General features: G+C 45.1%; 2 long non-coding RNA genes across 2 annotated transcripts; one reads left to right on the top strand and one right to left on the bottom strand.

Annotated features, from left to right (window-relative positions):
• Positions 1 to 231: 231 nt before the first annotated feature.
• On the bottom strand, positions 232 to 22108 carry LOC144581080 (uncharacterized). The gene is made up of 3 exons (XR_013531610.1): positions 22010 to 22108; positions 6826 to 6906; positions 232 to 311 (listed from the first exon to the last, which is right to left on the bottom strand). It is a non-coding gene; the product is annotated as an uncharacterized LOC144581080 (long non-coding RNA).
• LOC108589745 (uncharacterized) lies at positions 9472 to 17800 on the top strand. The gene is made up of 4 exons (XR_001909042.4): positions 9472 to 9564; positions 9914 to 10034; positions 11972 to 12079; positions 16827 to 17800. It is a non-coding gene; the product is annotated as an uncharacterized LOC108589745 (long non-coding RNA).
• Positions 22109 to 23586: the final 1478 nt, after the last annotated feature.

Genomic DNA, 23586 nt, shown 5'->3' with positions numbered 1-23586 from the left:
AGCTGTCTTTTGTTCCTAAGCCAGTAGCTACAGACAAAAGGTTAAATATCTCTAGGGGGGCCGTACGCGATGGCTCACACCTGTAATCCCAGCGCTTTGGGAGGTGGAGGCGGGTGGGTCACGAGATCAAGAGATCGAGACCATCCTGGTCAACATGGTGAAACCGTGTCTCTACTAAAAATACAAAAATTAGGTGGGTATGGTGGCACGTACCTGTAATCCCAGCTACTTGGGAGACTGAGGCAGGAGATTTTCTTGAACCCGGAAGGCAGAGGTTGCAATGAGCAGAGATCACATCACTGCACTCCAACCTGGGTGACAGAGACTCTGTTTTAAAAACAAAAGACTTCACTACCAATTATCTCTGAGGGAGGGTTCATCTGCATAGCAAGGCCACCTTTGCCAGCTAAACCTCTTCTCCCCCTCCCATAATCTGGGTGACCAGAATCTGAACCCCCATTCTTTCTGTAACCTCATAGTGATATTTAAGGAGGCTCCCATGTACATAGGTTAAATACATCTGGATGCCCTGTCTCCTGTTAATCCACGTACCTCGTGTCAGTGATTTTCAAAGAACCTTTAGGGGGCCAACAGCCTATGGTCCCCACATTTGAATTTCTGGCCATGAGTGATCTTCCAGCTAGCTAAAGGTTTCATCCAGGGGAAAAAGAATCAAAGAGATTATTTTCATTTGATGAGGAGATATATAAAAGGGATTCAGGCTGGGCAAGGTGGCTCACACCTGTAATCCCAGCACTTTGGGAGGCTGAGGCGGGCGGATCACCTGAGGTCAGGAGTTTGAGACCAACCTGACCAACATGGAAAAACCCCGTGTCTACCAAAAACACAAAATTAGCCAGGCATGGTAGCACATGCCTGTAATCCCAGCTACTCAGGAGGCTGAGGCAGGAGAATCACTTGAACCCAGGAGGCAGAGTCTGCAATGAGCGAAGACCATACCATTGCACTCCAGCCTGGGCAACTCAGTCTCAGAAAAAAAAAAAAAAAAACGGGGGGGATTCAGAATTGATATGGTTTAGTCGTGGAGATATGTGCTAGCCTATGTGACTCTGGCCTAAAATTAACCATACTGTTTCTTTCCTTTCTTCTTTTTTCTTCCTTTTTTCTTTTTTGAGACGGAATCTCGCTCACTCAGGCTGGAGTGCAGTGGCTTGATCCTGGCTCACTGCAACCTCTGCCTCCCTGGTTCAAGCGATTCTCCTGCCTCAGCCTCCCAAGTAGCTGGGATTACAGGCATGTGTCATGACGCCTGACTAATTTCTGTATTTTTGGTAGAAACAGGGTTTTGCCATGTTGGCCAGGCTGGTCTCAAACTCCAGACCTCAGGTCATCTACCCGCCTCTGCCTCCCAAAGTGCTGGGATTACAGGCGTGGGTCACCACGCCCAGCCAAGTTTTTCTATGTTCTCTTAGAGTAGGGCCCAGCAAACCATGGCCTATGACCAGATATGGGCCACTGTTTTTGTTTTTGTTTTGAGACGAAGTTTCGCTCTTGTCACCCAGGCTGGAGTGCAATGATAGGATCTTGGTTCATTGCAACCTCTGCCTACTGGGTTCAAGTGATTCTCCTGCCTCAGCCTCCAGAGTAGCTGGGATTACTGGTGCCCGCCACCATGCCCAACTAATTTTTGTATTTTTGGTAGAGACCGGGTTTCACCATGTTGGCCAGGCTGGTCTTGAACTCCTGAGCTCAGTGAACCACTGTTTTTGTAAATAAAGTTTTATTGGAACACAAAAAAGTCATTAGCATTTCTATATACTATGACCAAAATTTGAAACACAATACCATACACAATTTTTTTTTAAGAAGAAAGAGAAAGAAAAAGAGGAAAAAAGAGGGAAAAAGAGAAAAAAAAGGGAAAAAGAAATATTACTTCATTCCTAAAATGGGTATCAATAATGGCCGATCAATATTTTGTGTGTTTAAAGTGGATAATATATATTTTGTGTGTTTAAAATGGAGAGCTCTATTGAGTTTATTTGTTCTGGATCTGAGTTCAAGTCCTGGATATCGTTATCAGTTTTCTGTCTCGTTAAATCTAAATCTCATTATGGATCTTACGTATCTGGGTGTTAAGATCTCTTATTATTACATTAATCCTTTTACCCTTGTATCCTTCTAGCTTTGAAATCTATTTTATTAATTGTGAGAATTGCAACTCCTGCTTTTTATTTATTTTTGCTCTCCATTTAATTGGTAAGTTTTTTTCCAACCCTTTATTTTGAGTCTTTGTATATCTTTAGATATACCGTTAGATTTTGTCTGTATCTTTTGATTGGGGGATTTAGTCGATTGAAATTTAGGGTTACTGCCATTTGATATTAACTGGCTATTTTATCCTTTCGTTGATGTAAATTCTTCTTTATGTTAATCCTCTTTACTTTTTGGTGTATTTTTAGAAAGGCTCATACTGGTTGTTCCTTTCTATGTATAATGCTTCTTTTAGAAGTTCTTGTAAAGCAGGCCTGGTAGTAATAAAATCTCTGAGTACTTGCTTGTTCCTAAAAGATTTTATTTTTCCTTCAAATGTAAAGCTTAAATTGGCAGGATATGAAATTCCGGGCTGAAAGTTCTGTTCTTTAAGTATATTGAATATTGGCCCCCACTCTCTTCTAGCTTGTAGGGTTTCCGCTGAGAGATCTGCTGTAAGCCTAATAGGCTTCCCTTTATGGGTAACCTGATCTTTCCCTCTGGCTACCCTTAATATTTTCTTCTTTGTTTCTATCCTGGTGAATCTAACGATTATGTGCCTTGGGGTTGGTCTTCTTGAGGAATATCTTTGTGGTGTTCTCTGTATTGCCTGGGGTTGAATAGTGTCCTGCTTTGCTAAATTAGGAAAATTTTCCTGGATAATATCCTGAAGAATATTTTCCAGCTTGAATTCATTCTCTCCATCACATTCAGGTACACCAATCAAGCATATATTAGGTCTTTTCACATAGTCCCATATTTCTTGAAGACTTTGCTCATTCCTTTTTATCCTTTTTTCTCTATTCTTGTCGTTTTATTTCATCAAATTGGTCTTCGACCTCTGATATCCTTTCTTCTGCTTGATCCATTCGGCTATTTAAGCTTGTACATATTTCACTAAGTTCTCGTGTTGTATTTTTCAACTCCATAAGTTCATTTGTATTCCTCTCTATATTGTCTATTCTTGTCATCATTTCATCGAACCTTTTTTCAAAGTTCTTAGTTTCTTTACATTGGGTTAGAACAAGTTCCTTTAACTCCCAGAAGTTTCTTATCATCCACCTTTTAAAGCCTACTTCGGATAATGGAACACAGTCTTTTTCCATCAGGACTTGTTCTGCTGCTGATGAGTCCTTTTCCATCAGGGCTTGTTCCGTTGCTGATGAGTCCTTTTCCATCAGGGCTTGTTCCGTTGCTGATGGGTTCTGATTTTGAGTATACTCGGCCTTCTTAGGCTGTTTTTTCCCTTCATTGTAGATGAACCGCCTTTCTAATTAGGTTTCTGAGTCGACGTCCGATTTATTGATTCCCAGTGCTGGGATCCGAGCAAGCCACTGTGGCGGCCTAAATAGCAGCGATAAAACTGATGGTGCTCTTCTGCCCGGGAATCTCTGGTCTGGCTTCCCTCTTGAGTCTGCAACAAGCGGCTCTGATTTCCCAGAGCTCCAAACTCCGGTCAGTAGGGGAAGCAGTCCCGTTTGCTCTGCATGAGGAGCTGCTGCGCCTAGACGCCGGCAAAACCGCTGCGGCGGCCACAAGAGTCGCGCTGGCGACCCGTGGGGCTCCTCCACTGGGAATCAGCTGATCCGTAAGTGACGAAACTTCGTCTAAAAGTGTGGCGCCATCTCGTTCTCTGAGCTTTCACTGGGAGCTACAATCCCGAGCTGTTAGTGATCGGCCATCTTGGATCCTGAATTCTACCATACACAATTGCTCCAAAGGAATTAAAATACTTAAGGATACAGCTAACAAAACATGTACAGGGTCAGTATGTTAAAAATTACAAAATATAGGCCAGGCATAGTGGCTCACGCCTGTAATTCCAGCACTTTGGTAGGCCAAGGCGGGCGAATCATCTGAGGTCAGGAGTTCGAGACCAGCCTGGCTAACATGGTGAAACCCCATCTCTACTAAGAAATACAAAAATCCGCTGGGCATGGTGACGAACGCCTATAACCCCAGCTACTTGGGAGGCTGAGGCAGGAGAATCACTTGGGCCCGGGAGGTGGAGGTTGCAGTGAGCTGAGATTGCACCACTGCACTCCAGCCTGGGCGACAGAGTGAAACGCCATCTCAAAAAAAAAAAATTATAAAACATAAATGAAAGAAATCAGAGGAGATCCAAATAAATAGAGAGACATCTCATGTTCATGGACTGGAAGCTGGAAGACAACACGGTAAAAAGGGTGGGGTGCAGTGGCCCATGCCCGTAATCCCAGGACTTTGGGAGGCCAAGGTGGGAGGATGGCTTAAGGCCAGGAGTTCAAGCTCAGCTTCAGCAACCTGGTGAATCCCTCTCTCTACAAAAAATACAAAAATTAGTCAGCTTTGATGGGATGCACCTATAGTCCCAGCTACTAAGGAGGCTGAGGTAAGAGGATTGCTTGAGCCCGGGAGAAGATCGTGGCTTCAGTGAGCTGTGATTGAGCCACTGCAGTCCGGCCCGGGTGATAAAGCGAGACCCTGTCTCAAAAAAAATAAAGGCCAGAAAAAGTCAAACCTGCTAGGTTACATTCCCTGAGGGTTGGGCACTCTTGATCACAAGATATTCATGGTTGAAGGAACAAGGATATAATGTTAACTAACTGAATAAAGACCCAGAACTTATGGAAATGTCCTAGTACTTTAAGAACAAAAAGCATTCTTGGTTTAAAAATAGGTTTTGCTTTAGAGATAAGAGTAGCATAGGAAAATATCACAAGCTGATCAGAAATCTTGGCAATAGAGTACACTATTATTTTTATTATTTTATTTTATTTATTTTTGAAACGGGGTCTCACTCTGTCACCCAGGCTGGAGTGCAGTGGCACAGTCTTGGCTCACTGCAACCTCAACCTCCCTGGCTCAGGCAATCCTCCCACCTCAGCCTCCTCAGTAGCAGGGACTATAGGTATGCATGCACTACCACACCTGGCTCATTTTTTTTTTGTACTTTTTATAGAAACAAGGTCTCTCTCACCATGTTGCCCAGACTAGTCTAAAACTCCTGAGCACAAGCCATCCTTTTGCTCCCAATGTGTTGAGATTCCAGGCTTGAGTCACCACCCCCAGCCTAAAATTCCTCATGACCTCAGACTGGACAAAGTGACATACGTGACACAAAATCACAATCCATAAAAGGAAAATGTGATTAATTGGGCTTCATCAAAACCAAAAATGTTTGCCTGAGAGAGACTCTTTGAAGAGAATGAAAAGACAAGCTACAGACTGGAAAAAATATTTTGACAGTTTCTCATAAAACCACACATGCAACTACCATACTACCCGATATTACATTCCTGGGCATCTTTCCCAGCAAAATGAACACTTACGTTCACACAGAAACCTGTACAAGGAATGGCTTTAGCAACTTGATCCATAACAGCCAAAAACTAATTAGCCCAGATGTCGTTCAGTGAGTGAATGGTTAAATAAATGGTGGTACCTCCATATGATAAATGCAACAGCTTAGCTGGATCTCAAAGGAATTATGCTGAGTGGAAAAAAAAGCCAATCTCAAAGGTTTTATGCTGTGCGATTCCATTTATGTACCATTCTTGAAATAACACAATTACAGAAATGGAGAAGGGATTACTGGTTGCCAAGGAGACAAGGTTGGGGAGAGGGAGCTGTAACAGGCTAGAAGGCAGCTCTTTGTGCTGAGGGAATGATTCTGAATCTCCATGGTAGTGGTCGTTACACAAATCTACACATGCAATTCGTGTAATGAATTATTTGTGTGTGTGTGCAATGCAATTGCATAGCAGTACACACACACACACACGCACACATACACACACACAGAAATCAGTGCTTTTAAAACTGAAGGAATTTTAATTAAATTGGTGGATTGTACCAGTGTCAATTTTCTCCTTTTGATATTGTACTATAGTTATGCAAAAACTGCATAAATTATTCACAGAACCTTGGTACTTTATTTTTGCAACTTCAACAGAATGTATCATTATTTCTAAATTTTTTTTTTTGAGATGGAGTCTCGCTCTTTTACCCAGGCTGGAGTGCAATGGCATCATCTTTATTCACTGCAACCTCTGCCTTCTGGGTTCAAGCAATTCTCCTGCCTTAGCCTCCCAAATAGCTGGGATTACAACGCCCACCACCATGCCCAGCTAATTTTTGTATCTTTAGTAGAGACAGCATTTCACCATGTTGGTCAGGCTAGTCTCAAACTCCCAACATCAGGTGATCTGCCCACCTCGTACTCCCAAAGTGTTGAGATTACAGGCATGAGCCACCGCACCCGGCCATTATTTCTAAATTAAAAGTTTAGGCCAGGTGCGGTGGCTCATGACGCCTGTAATCCCAGTACTTTGGGAAGCCGAGGTGGGCGGATCACCTGACGTTGGGAGTTCGAGATCAGCCTGACCAACATGGAGAAACCCCGACTCCACTAAAAATACAAAAAATTAGCCAAGGGTGGTGGTGCATACCTATAATCCCAGCAACTCAGGAACTCAGGAAGCTAAGGCAGGAGAATTGCTTGAACCCGGGAGGTGGAGGTTGTGGTGAGCTGAGATTGTGCTATTGCACTCTAGCCTGGGCAACAAGAGTGAAACTCCATCTCAAAAACAAACAACAGAAAATATTAAAAAGGCAGTGGGTGGTGGCTCTCACCTGTAATCCCAGCATTTTGGGAGGCTGAGGCAGGAGGATCGCTTGAGCTCAGGAGTTTGAGACCATCCTGGGCAACATAGGCTGTACAAAAAAAAAAAAAAAAAGAAAGAAAGAAAGAAAAGAAAAATTAATTAACTGGACATGGTGGCACACACCTGTGGCCCCAGCTATTCAGGAGGCTGAGGTGGGAGAATCATTTGAGTTCTAGAGGTTGAAGCTGCAGTGAGCCATGATTGTGCCACTGCACTCCAACCTGAGCAACAGAGCAAGACCCTGTCTCAAAAAAAAAAAAAAAAGATAATTGGATCACTGGATCACCAGCTCTTGTAGAGTATCTATAACAGGCAATATAAGCTGTAAACGTGGCAATTGCCCAAAAAGCATCTCCTATTTGGATGAAATGTTTAATTATGCAGTCAGGGGGAAGAGGAATAGGCCCAGACTGCCTGTAAGAGACCCAAACCACACAAGGAATCCTTTCTACGCTACCTTTATCCCTTCCATGCCCACCTCATGGAAACTGGGTCCCAGGTTTTGCAAGTGGCCTAGGAGAGGTGTGGGGATGGAGCCATTTTAGTCTCTCTTGGGCTCTTGCCTATGGTTCTCTCCTGGCTTCACCTGTCATCTCAGAATGCTTTGGTAACCGTGTCCTAGAACCCAAGTCAAAAAAAAAAAAATGCTGCTGAGGTGGCTAGAAACCTATTAGCAAAATCCAGTGCACTCTGAGGAGACCATAACGGTAAGGCCCTGCTGACTGTAAGTGCTGTCTCAGTCTGTTTGGGCTACTGTAACCAACGGCCACAAAGTGGATAGCTTGTAAACAACAGAAATGGATTTCTCACAGTTCTGGGGGCTGGGAAGTCCAAGACCAAGGCATCAGCAGATTCTGGGTCTGGTGAGGACCTGCTTTCTGGTTCACAGATGATGCCTTCTCACTGTGTCCACACGTGGTAAAAGGGGCCAGCAAGCTTCTTTGGACCTGTTTCATAATGGCACTAGTCCCTAATCACTCAATTATCTTCTTTTTTTTTTTTTTTTGAGATGGAGTCTCACTCTGTTGCCCAGGCTGGAGTGCAGTGGCTCCATCTTGGCTCACTGCAACCTCCATCTTCCAGGTTCAATCTGTTCTCCTACCTCAGCCCCTGGAGTAGCTGGGACTACAGGCACATGCCACCATGCTCAGCTAATTTTTGTATTTTTTAGAAGAGACAGGGTTTCACCATAGTGGAGAGACTGGTCTTGAACTCCTAATCTTGTGATCTGCCCACTTCAGCCTTCCAAAATGCTAGGATTACAGGGGTGAGCCACTGCTCCTGGCCTCAATCATCTTCTAAAAGGCCACACTTCTTAATTCCCATTACCTTGTAGTTAGGATTTCAACAGATGAATTTTTGGGGGTCAGGAGGATGCAAATATTCCGGTCATAATGATAGCCTCATTGTCCTCTTCAGAAGCATTCCAGCCTGCTTTGCAGCTGTTTATTTTTTTTATTGCTTACTTTCATTTTCACTTTTTTTGAGACAGAGTCTTGTTCTGTCGCTCAGGCTGGAGTGCAGTGGCATGCCTTGTCACACTGCAACCTCCACTTCCTGGGCTCAGGTGATTCTCCTGCCTCAGCCTCCGGAGTAGCTGGGATTACAGGCGTGCGCCACCACGCCCAGCTAATTTTTGTGTTTTTAGTGGACACGGAGTTTTACCATGTTGGCTGAGCTAGTCTTGAACTCCTGACCTCAAGTGATCTGCCTGCCTCAGCCTCCCAAAGTGCTGGGATTACAGGCGTGAGCCACCACACCTGGCCTGCAGCTGTTTAATTCTGCTCAAAGAGTTTGTCTCCCATAAGGGACACAAAATTGGTTTATTCCTGTTTTAATACATAATTCTGGCCAGGTGTGGTGGCTTATGACTGTAATCCTAGTACTTCAGGAGGCCAAGGCAGGAGGATGACTTGTGCCCAGGAGTTCAAGACCAGCCTGGGCAACATAGGGAGATTCCATCTCTAAAAAAATAAAATAAATAAACAGGAACAGTAAACCCAATACTACATGTTCTCGCTTATAAGTGGGTGCTAAATAATGAGAACTCACAGACACAAAGAAGGGAACAATAGACACTAAGGCCTACTTAAGTGTGGAAGGTGGGAGGAGAGCGATGATCAGAAAAAATAACTGTTAGGTACTAGGCCAAGTATCTGAGTGATGAACTAATCAGTACACCAAGCTCCCAAGACATGAACTTATGTAACAAACCTGCACATGTACCTGTGAACATAAAATGAAAGTTAATAACAATAATAACAAAACTAGCTGGGCATGCCCGTGGTCTCAGCTACTTGGGAGGCTGCAGTGGGAAGATTGCTTAAGCCCAGGAGGTCGAGCCTGACAGAGCAGGAGCGCTGTCATCTCAGACAAACACTGCCACTTTAAATTCCAGCTGCCCTTCCAGCTTCGTTCATTTTAAGGAAATCACTTCTCTTCTCACTACAAGCAGCCAGAAAAGAGCAGACAGCAAAACACAGATAAGACAGCTCAGACACAGAGGAAGGCAGGGAGAAAGTCTCTTGGGTAACTGCCAAACTTCACCCTCGTACAATGTGTCCCTAGTAAAACCGTGGGCCTTCTTAATAGGCACATTCCTTTCCCTTAAGGTGCACTAAGATAAGGAAGCTAAAGGCAGACTCCGGGGATATGCCTGCAGCTGCAGAAAGATACCTGTGAACAGACACACAGCTCTCCCTACCAGGTAAGCACAACAAAAGAGACACAGAAGCAGTCCAAGCCTCTGATAAACTCTCTCACCCTGAATCCTTAAAAACTCTTAGTCTGTAAGAGAGTGTGACTTCTGACCTCACTTGATCAGAAGTTCCTCCCATGTTTAAAATAAACCTGTTGACTGTCAAGCCACCCTTCGTGTTTCTCTCTTCTTTCTTTAATCTTACATTTGATGCTGACACCTGGGACAGGTGTGGGGGCCAGAGACTCTCTTGCAACCCAGGAAGCAATGGGCAATGGCAGTGCATCCTGAGTTAACTCCTGGATCCTGAGGATCTCTGACCACCCACCTTGTCTTTTCTTTCACTTCAATTTTCAAGCAATTTGCATGAGGAGGACAGCTGACCTGAAGGGGACTGCGAGGCTCAGGCTGGGGCTACTCCACGGTGGGCTTTCGAAACTCTCAGGTCTCAGGAATCCACCTCCAACTGCCCATAACAGGTATTTCACTCCCTAACCCTTGCTCGCTCTTCCTCCCTCTCCTTTCTCTCTCTCAATCTCTCTCTCTCTCTCTCTTTTTCTCTCTCCCCGCTCCCCACTCTCTCTCTCTCTCTCTCTTCTTTGAGTGGCTCCAGTCTGGGAAGCCTTTTGCTGATTCTAACCGGAACATCTAGCATCGGACACTAATTCAGCCGACTGGTAAGATCTGCCTTCTCCTGGCTTTGTCCCAGTACCACAGAAAGTCCAGGCTGCCGTCCAGGTCCTTGGAGGACCAATAGAACTAAGCTAGAGGAAATCTTGGGGACACCCAGTTTCTTAGCCTAACTGTCCTCTTTCAGAAAGAGGATTCTGGGTCTCTGTCTTTTGTCTGGGGACCTCTAGAACAAAACAGACACCCTCATCTTCCTCTTACCAGACCACAGGGGTGCCAAACAATCCCACATTGCTACATCCTCCCCACTGGGCTGCCCCCTTCACAACCTGGACAAGCTCAGCTTACAGGGGACCCAAAGCCAAAGCATTTAATTTTCTACTGCAACACAGCTTGGCCCCAATACAGATTAGATTACGACAGCCGATGGCCCAACAGTGGCACCTTTAACTTTCAAATTCTCAGGGACCTTGAAAACTTTATAACCAGGAACAGCAAATGATAAGAGATTCTCTATATTCAGGCTTCTTTCTACCTTAGATCCCGACCCTCCCTATGTCAAGCTTGCACCCCTCATGAAATCCTTCTTCTTAATGAAAACCCTCTCCTTTTTCTGGAACCCCTTCCTCCAAAACTCCTTTGGACCCTGCAAACTAACCCTTTCTGTATTCTCAACCCCTGCACCCACTCCTCGCCCACCCATCTCAACCCTCTGCCCCAGCAGCCCCCAACCCTGCCCCTCCTCCTTCTCCACCTGTAACCCGTTCAAAAACTACTCTAGCCAGTTAAACCACGTCAGCCATTCTCCCTCTCCAGGAAGGGGCTGGAGTTAAAGGTAATACTCGCATTCACGTCCCTTTCTCCATGTCTAATATGTCGTAGATCGAACAGCATCTGGGATCTTTCCTGAAAATCTCTCTCATTATCACAGGAAATTCCTGTACATAACCCAATCCTTTAATTTAACTTGGCACAATATTTATATAATTCTAACCTCCACCATCACTCCTGATGAAAAAGAGCTCATCTGGCATTCAGCTGAAACACACGCAGATGAACTCCATAATCAAGCCCCTATACAAAATCCAGTGGCTAATGATGCAGTCCCCCATAGAGACCCAGACTGGACTTACCAACGGGGAGATAATGGCATCAGATGAAGAGACCACATGATTATCTGTCTCCTTGTGAATATGGACAAAAATGCCCATAAAGCAGTTAATTATGAAAAACTTAGAGAAATTACACAAGAGCCTCAAGAAAATCCTGCCCTTTTCTTACCATGCCTCACTGAAGCTATGCTAAAATATACCAATTTGGACCCAGAATCTAGAGAAGGGCAAACTTTCTCTACCTCTAATTTATTTCCCAATCCTCCCCAGATATCCAGAAAAAAATTACAAAAGTTACAAGAGGGTTCCCAGACATCCCGGCAGGACCTCCTAAATGTAGCCTTCCATGTCTTTAACAGCAGAGATGAGGAACAAAAAAATTCAAAAAGACAAACAGCTCTGGTTAAAATACCAGATGCTTGCTTCTGCTACCCAAAAGCCAGTTACACAAAAGCCTCCCAATGACCCAAAAGAAAACTCTCCCACCCTTCTGGGAGTCTGTTTCGGATGTGGCAAGTCTGGACACCAGGCAAAGGCTTGTTCTAACCCCCTGACCCCCGAGCAGATCGTGTCCAACTTGTGGTCTTTGGGGACACTGGAAAGTGGACTGCCCCCAATGGGGACATCTGCCCTCTTCGGGTGCAGCTCATAATAAAGCCCCCTGACCATCACAGGAGGAAATCTCTTCACTGCTCGTGCTGACAACGGAAGACTGAGCGTGCCCAGAATCCTTCGCCTCCACGCCTCCTGAGTCCACGGAACCCAGGGTCTTACGGTGTCAGGTAAGATTATTTCCTTTCTTTTGGGTACCGGGATGAGTCTATTGGTGTTATCTGAATATCAAGGCCTATTAGAGAGTTCATCCGTTTCTGTTGTTGGCGTGAAGGGCATACAAGAAACCCCATACAAAATGCCACCTCTATACTGCTCATTCAGGAAGTCACCCTCACTCACTCTTTCTTGATCATTCCTCATTGCCCCACTCCTTTCCTAGGAAGGGATATCCTACACAAATTAGGGGGAATCATTCATTTATGGGTCCGGCACCAAAGCCACACTTACTTATTATTATGTCAAAAACAAAACCCCTTCCTCAAACACTCCACATCAAATAAACTTAAAACTCAAATTCCTCAGTCAGGTAAATCCCATAGTATAGAACACTGACTCCCTCATAATGGTATCCCACCATTCTCCCAATTCAGATTTCACTGAAGGATCCTAAGTGCTACAGAGTAGTCCCACAATAGGCCCTCAACCCTAATGGATTATGGAGACTCGAGCCCATCATCTCCTGACTTTTGGCTGCCAGTATTTTAATCCCCACCTATTCTCCCCACAATATTCCTATTCTCCCCATCAAAAAACCAGGTGGCTCCTATAGACTGTTTCAGGATTTGCGATAAATCAACTCCACTATTGTTCCTGTTTGTCCTGTTGTCCCAAACCCCCACACCCTCCTATCTCGAATTCCTCCCAACACTAGGCATTTCTTGGTATTAAACCTCAAAGATGCCTTTTTATTACTATTCCTCTACATCCCTCTTCTCAAAACCTTTTTGCTTTCACTTGGACTGACCCTGACACAGGCTACTCACAACAACTCACATGGACTGTCCTCCCCCAGGGGTTTAGAGACAGCCCTCACTATTTCAGTCAGGCACTTCAACTGGATTTTTCCCAACTATCTCTATAACATAGAGTTTTGCTTCAATATATGGACAGATTACTTCTTTGCAGCACCTCTCTAGAACATTGTATTCAACACACCACCAGGCTTTTAAATTTTTTTTTTTTTTTTTTGAGATGGAGTCTCACACTGTTGCCTGGGCTGGACTGCAGTGGCACGATCTAGGCTTGCTACAAGCTCCGCCTCCTGGGTTCACCTGATTCTCCTGCCTCAGCCTCCCGAGTAGCTTGCATTACAGGTGCACACCATTATAGCCGGCTAATTTTTTTTTGTATTTTTAGTAGAGACGGGATTTCACTATGTTGGCCAGGCTTGTCTCAAACTCCTGACCTTGTGATCTGCCCACCTTGGCCTCCCAATGTGCTAGGATTACAGGCATAAGCCACTGTGCCTGGCTAAATTTTCTGGCTGAATGCAGGTACCAGGTATCAAAAGGGAAGGCTCAATTAATCTCCCCAAAACTTTCATACTTAAGACTAATCATTAACTAGAATAACCAGTAAGGAAAAAAAAAATTTTTTTAAATAGACTAGTCATAGCTCTAAATACCCAAAAATTTTACTGGCTCAAAAGCAAAGCACACAACAAATCTCACTTTCCAAAACAAAAAGGGACTTACTTTCTTTCCTTGGATCAGTGGGATATTTCCAATTATGGATAGCAAATTTTGACATTATTGCTAAACCCCTTTATGAACACATAAAAGGAAATCTTGACCAACTACTCATTTTCACCCCAGACCTTTACCACGCTGTTTCTCACCTAAAGCGTGCCTTATTACAAGCCCCTGCTTTAGGCCTTCCAAACCCCTTGAAACCCTTTCACCTGTATTTACACAGTTCTCATAATCAGGCCCTTGCAGTATTAACTCAACCTATGAGAGATTCCCTCTAACCAGTGGCATATTTTTCAAAACAATTAGACCCCATTTATAAAAGTTGTCCCCTTTGCTTAAAAATTTTGGCCACAGCTTCTCTGATCATCCTTGAGGCAAAAAAAACTCACATTCTACGAACCCCTTCAGGCATTTTCTTCTCACAGTCTACGAGATATGCTCAGCCATAAGGTGCTCACCTCCATCTCATCCTCTTGCATGCAAGCCTTACACTCAACTCTCCTTCAACCCTCTATCTCTCTTCATCGATGCTCCCCACTAATCATGCCACTCTTTTACCTTCAACACTTACTTTGGACTCCAACCAACACTCATGCTCTAATCTAATAGAAAGTTTGCTCACCATGGTTCACCACCTTACTTCCACTCACATAAAGGGAGCCCCGGATCGGTTTGTAGACAGCAGCACATCAAAAAACCCTCCCCTCCAAGCAGGATATGCCATCACTGAGGGATATCATGATGATGCCCACTCTCTCCCACCTAGAAGGGTCGTAAAGTCTGCCCCCTTGCCTTTGGGCACATCCTCCCAGCAAGCAGAACTAATTGCCCTAATAAAAGCATTAACCCTAGCAAAGAGCATGCAAGTTAATATATACACCGATTCTTTTTTTTTCTTTTTTTTTTGAGATGGAGCCTTGCTCTGTGGCCCAGACTGGAGTGCAATGGCATGATCTCCACTCACTGCAACTTCTACCTCCCGGGTTCAGGTGATTCTCCTGCCTCAGCTTCCCGAGTAGCTGGGATTACAGGCACACACCACTACACCCGGCTAATTTTTTTGTATTTTTAGTAGAGACTGAGTTTCACTATGTTGGCCAGACTGGTCTTGAACTCCTGACCTCATAATCCGCCCACCTCGGCCTCCCAAAGTTCTGGGATTACACGTGTGAGCCACTGTGCCCAGACATTATATACACCGATTCTAAATATGCCTATAACATCATCCATTCCAATGCCAAATTTGGAGCGAGTGGGGCTATCTCACAGTTAAGGAAACTCCTATAATTAATGAAAAACTAATCCATCATTTGCTAAAGGCAGCTTTACTCTCAGAAAAGGTTGCAGGTAGCCATTGCAAAGGACATCAGTCAAATAACAGCCACATTTCTTTAGGAAACTGTAAAGCTGACTATTGGACAAAACAAGCCTCAACCAATCATCCAGTTCTCCAATACCTATTTCCCCTCATAAAACATATCCCCTTCCTTTTATCCAAAACACCAAACACAACTAATCATGGTGGGGCACAATTCAAACACCCACCCTGGTTCATAGAAAACAAATTAGTCCTACCTGACCCTGAAAAAACAACTCTTGCCAGGCGTGGTGGCTCACACTTGTAATCCCAGCACTTTGGGAGGCCAAGCCAGGTAGATGACAAGGGTCAAGAGATCGAGACCAGCCTAGCCAACATGGTGAAACTTCATCTCTACTAAAAATACAAAAATTAGCTGAGCGTGGTGGTTGCACACCTGTAGTCACAGCTCCTCGGGAGACCGAGGCAGGAGAACCGCTTGAACTGGGGAGGTAGAGGTTGCAGTGAGCCGAGATTGCACCACTGCACTCCAGCCTGGGTGACAGAGCGAGACTCCCTGTCAAAAAACAAACAAACAAACAAACAACTATTTTACAGGACATTCACAACTTCTTCCACCCTAGCCATTCCCCTCTACATTTCTTAAGTTCCCATACACACATAACCCCAGATATACAGAAACAGCTAATTGGCCCTTCGATGCTCTATTTACCAGAAAGCTTCACCCCACTCCAACACTAAACCCCCTTCTTTGTCAACCCATCAGACCAGGGGACACCTTCCAGGACAGGCTGGCAAATTAATTTTACACGTATGCCCCCAGTAAAAAAGGTTCAATTTTTTTTAATTCTGGTCAATAACTTTTCGGGATGGCTCGAGGCTTTTCCCACAACCAACAAACGAGCTTCTACTGCCACCTCTAAATTAATAACAGAAATCATCCCCAGATTTGGGGTGCCTCTTTCTTTTCAATCTAATAATGGTCCTGAATTCATTTCTCAAATTACTCAAACACTTGCACGTGCTCTACAAATCACCTGAAAGCTACACATCCCCTATTGACCTCAATCTTCAGGAAAGATTGAAAAAATGAATGGCATTCTAAAAGCACCCTCACCAGGTACTCACCCCAAACACATAAAGACTGCATTACACTTTTACCTTTGGCCCTTCTAAAAATTCAGGCGCTCCCATGTAGACTTTTCATGCTCGGCCCCTTTGAACTCATGGATGGGAAACCACTCCTCAGGGTCAGGCCCCACCTCTACATACTATCCGCCATTTCATTTGGGAATATGCTGACAAATACCTGCCATAACCCGTTGCTAAGTCCTCTGATCCCTTCCTACAGCCAGAAGACTGGATTCTCATAAAAAATCCCAATCCTGGCCGGGGACGGTGGCTCACGCCTATAATCCCAGCACTTTGGGATGCCAAGGCAGGTGGATCACAAAGTCAGGAGATCGAGACCATTCTGGCTAACATGGTGAAACCCTGTCTCTACTAAAAATACAAAAATATTAGCCAGGCGTGGTGGCATGCGCCTGTAATCCCAGCTACTGGGGAGGCTGAGGCAGCAGAATCGCTTGAACCCGGGAGGTGGAGGTTGCCGTGAGCCAAGATCACGCCACTGCACTCCAGCCTGGGTGACAGAGTGAGACTCCGTCTCAAAAACATAAAATCGCAGTCCTACCCTCAATTCCCCGCTTATGCCTAAATGGAAGGGACCTTACCAGATCATCCTTACCACACCCATGGCAGCAAAACTCCAGGGACTCCCTAACTGGATTCATTATACTTCTCTCAAACAAAAAAAAAAAAAAGAAAAGAAAAAGACTTCCCTTTACCACATACATGCTCAAACAACTGAATCCAAAACTCCTTCAGCTTTCTCTTGTTCCACAGGACCCACTTCCCTTTGCCTCACCCGAATCCCGGAGGAAAAAGAGGAAAAATCCACAAAGCCGCTTATGTCTCTCTCACTTCCTGACTTTCATCGCTTCCTAACCCACCTTGCTGCAGACCTTCAGTGGTACCCTCACGAAGCACCCATTGAACATCCTGATCAGCTCCTTGCTCTTCTACGGGAGCTATGGCTTCAAGGAACTTTCCAGGACTTCACTTCTACCCAAATCACCTTTTTCTCTTTTTGCTTGTTTCTTTTACTGTAAATTCCCTGAATACATCAACCTCACCAATACAACCGCTCCTCACTGCTCTCAAGCTCAGATGCTCTACACACCCTACACAGTCCCTCTTACTGCAGGCTGACTCCTCCCTTGCCTCGGAATGCTGGATGTGCTTATCGCTGACTTCCTTCTTAGCCCTTCCTGCACCCCTTCATGACCTTTTGACTGGAAAGATAACCCCAATTTATAAACTCCAAAATGGAGCTTCCCCGTTTAAAAAAGTTGACTCTCTATTCGGCGATGATCCAATTTCCAGGGCCAATCAGGCTAACAAATTATTCCAAACCTATTAGAACTTTCTTCAATACCTTAAGCCCCAAGGCCCCCCCATTGAAGGTCCTATCACTAAACACAACTTTCATTTTCAACAAGCCTCACTCTGCTTTTCAGACTCTAAGGGCAATCTCCCTGTTGGGTCCTTATCCCCTCACCAATGTAACTGCACTATCATTGTTAAACACCCCTTTGACCACCAAACTAATCGAAGTAACTACCAAGTGTCACCTGAAGCAAAGGGGAGCATTTCTGCAACCTGCTCACTCATTTTCCAGCCTCTCCCTTAGCCAATGTCCCCCGCCTAACCTGTGCTGTCCCTAATGCACACCTTTTCCCATGGCTCAATATTAATGGCTCAGCATCCGACTGCATTACGTGTGTAAAAAGTAACTCTTCCTTTGTTAAATCAAGCAGAAAAAAAAAGAACAAATATAAAATAAAAATAATTTTAAAAAAAAATTTGTTTAAAGTAACTCTTCTTATATCTCTGCTATAGTAGATGCCTCCCTGGCCTCCTCTTTGTCAGTCTGGAATAATAAACCACAGGAAAGAAAAAAAGCACCCCATCTTTAATCCACTTGTTCTTTTTCCATATTTCTTCTTGTGTTTACAACAAAGCCTTGTTCTTTTTGTGTGACACCAACACATGTCTTTGTCTCCCCACTAACTGGACCAGAAGCTCTACACTAGTTTATCTATCTCCCTCCATTGGACTAGTTCTTCCGGACCAGCATTTACCCATCCCATCCGTCCACTATGTTAGAAAAAGAAGGGCCATCCACATCATTCCCTTAATGGGCGCCTTAGGTATAACTTTTGGACTTGGGTTGGGAGCAAGCGGATTGGCCACCTCCCTAACATACATTAAGGCTCTTTCAACAAAACTACAGGGCTCCTTAGAAGATATAGCCCGAAACCTTCTACGCATCCAAGACCAACTAGGCTCCTTGGCTGGAGTAGTGCCCCAAAACAAATGGGGACTAAATCTTCTAACAGCTGGAAAAGGGAGCCACTGCCTTTCATTGGGGAAGTAGTGTTGTTTGCATCTCAAGCAATCGTGCCTAGTAAGAAATGCTGCTAAAAAAATGAAAAAGAAGGGCTAAAAAGCTAAGGGAATAGCAAAACAACCAAATCAATTCTTGGTTTTAAAACCAAAATCAGGCCGGGTGCGGTGGCTGATGCCTGTAATCCCAGCACTTCGGGAGGCCGAGGTGGGTGGATTACAAGGTCAGGAGATCGAGACCATCCTGGCCAACATGGTGAAACCCCGTCTCTACTAAAAAATATACAAAACTTAGCCGAGCGTGGTGGTGCATGCCTGTAGTCCCAGCTACTGGGGAGGCTGAGGCAGAAGAATTGCTTGAACATGGGAATTGGAGGTTGCAGGGAGCTGAGATCGTGTCACTGCACGTCAGCCTAGCGACAGAGCAAGACTTCGTCTCAATAAATAAATAAATAAATAATAAAAATCAAAACAAAATCATAGCATGGGTCATCCCATTCCTGGGCCCTCTCCTAGTAATATGCCTAGAACTAATGTTTTTACCCTGCCTAATGAACTTTTTTCAAAAAATTTAACTGACAGAATCACGGCCATTTCACAGACAACCACCCAAAAACATTTCTAGACGGTGTTGCCCCTGCAGTCAATCCGAGACCAAGAAACTCTCCACCCCCCACACTCCTGCAGGAGGTAGCAGAAGGAACACGTCCCCCCTTGTCCTTTTATAACTATAGGGTCTGGAATGACAGAGCAGGAGCACCATCATCTTGGACAAACTGCCACTTTAAGTTCCAGCTCCCTTTTTAGCCTCATGCATGTCAAGGAAATCACTTCTCTTCTCACTACAAGCAGCCAGAAAAGAGCAGACAGCAAAACACAGATAAGACAGCTCAGAAACAGAGGAAGGCAGGGAGAAAGTCTCTTGGGTAACTGCCAAACTTCACCCTTGTACAATGTGTCCCCAGTAAAACAGTGGGCCTTAATAGGCACATTCCTTTCCCTTCAGGTGCACTAAGATAAGGAAGCTAAAGGCAGACTCCGGTGTGGGGGGTGGGGGGGGGTGAGGGGGGTAGGAGGGGGGCTGGTTCCTGCAGCTACAGGAAGATGTATGTGACAGACACAACTCTCCCTCCCAGATAAGCACAACAAAGAGACACAGAAGTAGTCCAAGCCTCTGATAAACTCTCCCACCCTTAACAAAATACCTTACACTAGATAGCTAAAAAAAAATAAAGAAGATAACTCTCCCACCCTGAATCCTTAAAAACTCTTAGTCTGTAAGAGAGTACAGCTTCTGATCTAACTTGATCAGAAGTTCCTCGCAGGTTTAAAATAAACCTGTTGACTGTCAAGCCACCCTTTGTGTTTCTCTCCTCTTTCTTTTAATTCTTGCAGAGGCTGCAGTGAGCTATCATGCCACTGCACTGCAGCCTGGGTGACAGACCAAGACCTTGTCTCAAAAAAAAAAAAAAAAAAGTCCTGGTGAGGTAACTCATGCTTATAATCCCAGCACTTTGGGAGGCCGAGGCAGGTAGATCACTTGAGATCAGGAGTTCAAGACCAGCTTGGCCAACATGGTGAAACCCCATCTCTACTAAAAATACAAAAATTAGCTGGGCGTGGTGGTGGGCACCTGTAATTGCAGCTACTCAAGAGGCTGAGGCAGGAGAATCGCTTGAACCCAGGAGACAGAGGCTGCAGTGAGATGACATCGCGCCGCTGCACTCCAGCCTGGGCTAACAGAGTGAGACTCTGTCAAAAAAAAAAAAAAAACACCAGGGCCCTAAACTCTAGATACAGTTTATGCCCCAATACGGGACCTCTTCTTACATGGATGTCAGACCTACACTTGCCTGCCCACACAGACCAGACTAAGCTCTCCAGCATGAATGGTGGGGGGCCAACACATTGGCCTGGATACCTGCTAGTGGCCAGGGCAGGCTGTTGCAGTTGCCGACACCTTTAGTTGCACCTGGATTAACAAAAGATTTAGCTGGCTTGGCTTTGACCAGGAGCCCAACTGTGGTCTATTCCCCAGGTGGATCTGATCATTTTACCTGATCATAGCCACAGTTATTCCCATCTGATGTCACTTAAGAACAATAGAAAGGATCTGTGACCCTGTACAATTAATTGGGGCATCTGATAGGGTGGCCTGCTCTTTTGTGGGGGGACAAAGTCTTGCTCTGTTGCCCAGGCTGGAGTGCAGTCATGCCATCTCAGCTCAGTGCAACCTTCGGCTCCTGGGTTCAAGTGATTCTCCTGTCTCAGCCACCCAAGTAGCTGGGACTGCAGGCATGCACCACCACACCTGGTGATTTTTGTAATTTTTTGTTTTTGGTTTTGTTTTGTTTTTGAGAGGGAGTTTTGTTCTTCTTGCCCAGGCTGGAGTGTAGTGGTGCGATCTTGGGTCACTGGAACGTCTGCCTCCTGGGTTCAAGCGATTCTCCTGCCTCAGCCTTCCAAATAGCTGGGATTACAGGCGTCTGCCACTTCACCCAACTAACTTTTTGTATTTTTATTAGAGATAGAGTTTCACCATTTTGGCTAGGCTGGTCTCGAACTGCTGAGCTCAGGTGATCTGCCCGCCTTGAACTCTCAAAGTGCTGGGATTACAAGCGTGAGCCACAGCGCTCAAACTGGCCTGTATTTTTTGAAAACAAATTCTTAGCTGGTTACACAAAAGGCCAGGCAGTGCAGTTGTAGGGACCAGCTCTGCCTTGAAGCTATGGAGACCGTCCACATCTCCACGTGGGCAAAGGTAAAGGCCTACCTGAAGTCTGACTTGAGTCTTGGCAGAATGTCCTGTGATTTTTTTCCTGGAACTGGCAAGACAAGCAGCCTGGTGAAGAGCCACCATGAGGCAGTTTCTCATCGGCCTCTGTGGCTCTGGTGTGGCCTGGGGCTTTTTTTCTTTCTTTTTTTTTTTTTTTTTTGAGACGGAGTTTTGCTCTTGTTACCCAGGTTGGAGTGCAATGGCGCGATCTGGGCTCACTGCAACCTCCGCCTCCTGGGTTCAGGCAATTCTCCCGCCTCAGCCTCCTGAGTAGCTGGGATTACAGGCGCGCGCCACCATGCCCAGCTAATTTTTGCATTTTTTTTTTAGTAGAGACGGGGTTTCACCATGTTGACCAGGTTGGTCTCGATCTCTCGACCTCATGATCCACCCGCCTGGGCCTCCCAAAGTGCTGGGATTACAGGCTTGAGCCACCGCGCCCGGCCTGGCCTGGGGCTTTCTACCTTGCCCACACTTGCATCCCTCCTGCAGGCTTCTGTGTAAGTCTATTACAAAATGGCTTGGCAGTCATTTTTGAGTTGGCCCTTCAATGTCACCTAGCCCCTCTGGTTTAGTGTCATCCCGTGGGACTAGGGATGTGGGAGCTTACACCATGATGGTCTTACTGTCTCTTTAAGCAATAAACTGTGTGAATGCAGTTGGGCTTACCATCTATTTAGCGGCTGAATCCGTGGACACATGAAAAGCCAGCCTAGCAACCGCCTCCGCACCGTTGCTTAGGAACTGCTTGACCACTTGACACAAATTGTGCAGAAATGCGAGGGAGGATATGCTTTTGCACACTTTGGCATTTTGATGAATCATTTTTCTAATGTCATCTTACCTTACAATTTTCCGAAGTGGCTTCCAGGTTCACACTGCCCTAATACATCAATACTTGTGGGCACTATGGAACTCTGCATCATGTTAGAACTGGAAACCTACTGGGAGCTTGGATGTAGGGTGTTACTTAAGATATTCTAAAAAGGAAGACAAGAAACCGTAACTACTTTTACTAGAAAAAAAACTGCAATGCAAAGAAATGAGTGCATCTGTGTAACCTAAGAGGCAGATCACAGACATTTCACAGTAAAAAGGGTATCCGGAGATTAGTTAAGCCCAAAACCAAACTAAACCAAATGGGTACATAGTCTTGTATCTGTCATACAGATCAGGAAATGGAAACACCAAACTGTAAAGTAACTTATCCAATATCTCAGTTGTGCGGTTGAAACTGGCAGTTTCCCTTTCTTCCACTAAAAATTGGGCTCCTTACCCAAGCTGTGTAAGGGCTGTGAGCAAACACGCACACCTACAACAAAGAATATGTTTCAGTCTTGAGTCTGCAATTCTTTTCCCCTTTGAAAAGTGCAAACAGCTTTTTTGCTTGCAGATCGCTTGAGGCCAGGAGTTCGAGACCAGCCTGGACAACATGGTGAAACCCTGTCTCTACAAAAAAATACAAAAAAAAAAAAAAAAACAAAAAAAAAAACTTAGCCAGGTGTGGTGGTGCGTGCCTGTGGTCTCAGCAATTCAGAAGTCTAAGCTGGGAGGATGGCTTAAGCCAGGGAGGTTGAGGCTGCAGTGAGCCAAGACCACATCACTGCACTCCAGCCTGGGCAACAGAGCAAGCCCCTGTCTCAGAAAGAAAGAAAGAAACAGAGAAAAAAGAAGGAAAGAGAAGGGAAGAGGGAAGGGGAAGGAGGAGAGAGGAAGGGGGAAGGGGAGAGGAAGGAGGCAGGAAGGAAGGAAGGACTGAAGGAAGGGAGAGAGGGAGGGAGAGGGAGGGAGGAGAAGGGAGGAAAGAAAAGTTAAAACATATTGTTGCATTTAGCAAAATCTTAAGGCAGACCAACAGAGGAAATTTTTCACTCTTATTTATTTATTTATTTATTTAGAGACAGAGTCTCGCTCTGTCACCAGGCATCAGGCTAGAGTGCAGTGGCGCGATCTCGGCTCACTGCGACCTCCACGTCTCAGATTCAAGCAATTCTCCTGCCTCAGCTTCCTGAGTAGCTGGGACTACAGGTGCGCACCACCACGCCCAGCTAATTTTTTTGTATTTATAGTAGAGACGGGGTTTCACCATGTTGGCCAGGATGGTCTCGATCTCTTGACCTCGTGATCCACCCGCCTCAGCCTCCCAAAGTGCTGTGATTACAGGCTTGAGCCACCGTGCCCGACCGAAATTTTTCACTCTTATAGAAAGTATATGCCCTACATGGTGGCACATGCCTGTAGTCCGAGCTACTTGGGAGGCTGAAACAGGAGAATAGCTTAAATCTGGGAGGTGGAGGTTGCAGTGAGCCGAGATCACGCCACTGCACTCCAGCCTGGGAGACAGAACCAGACTCTGTCTCAAAAAAAACAAAAAACACAACAAAAACAACAACAAAAAGAAAATGTATGCCCTAAAAATGT

Source organism: Callithrix jacchus, chromosome X, assembly GCF_049354715.1.
Source record: "Callithrix jacchus isolate 240 chromosome X, calJac240_pri, whole genome shotgun sequence".
Classification (NCBI taxonomy): Eukaryota; Metazoa; Chordata; class Mammalia; order Primates; family Cebidae; genus Callithrix; species Callithrix jacchus.
The sequence above is the reverse complement of the archived record's forward strand: the minus strand, read 5'-3'. Positions and strand labels throughout refer to the sequence as shown.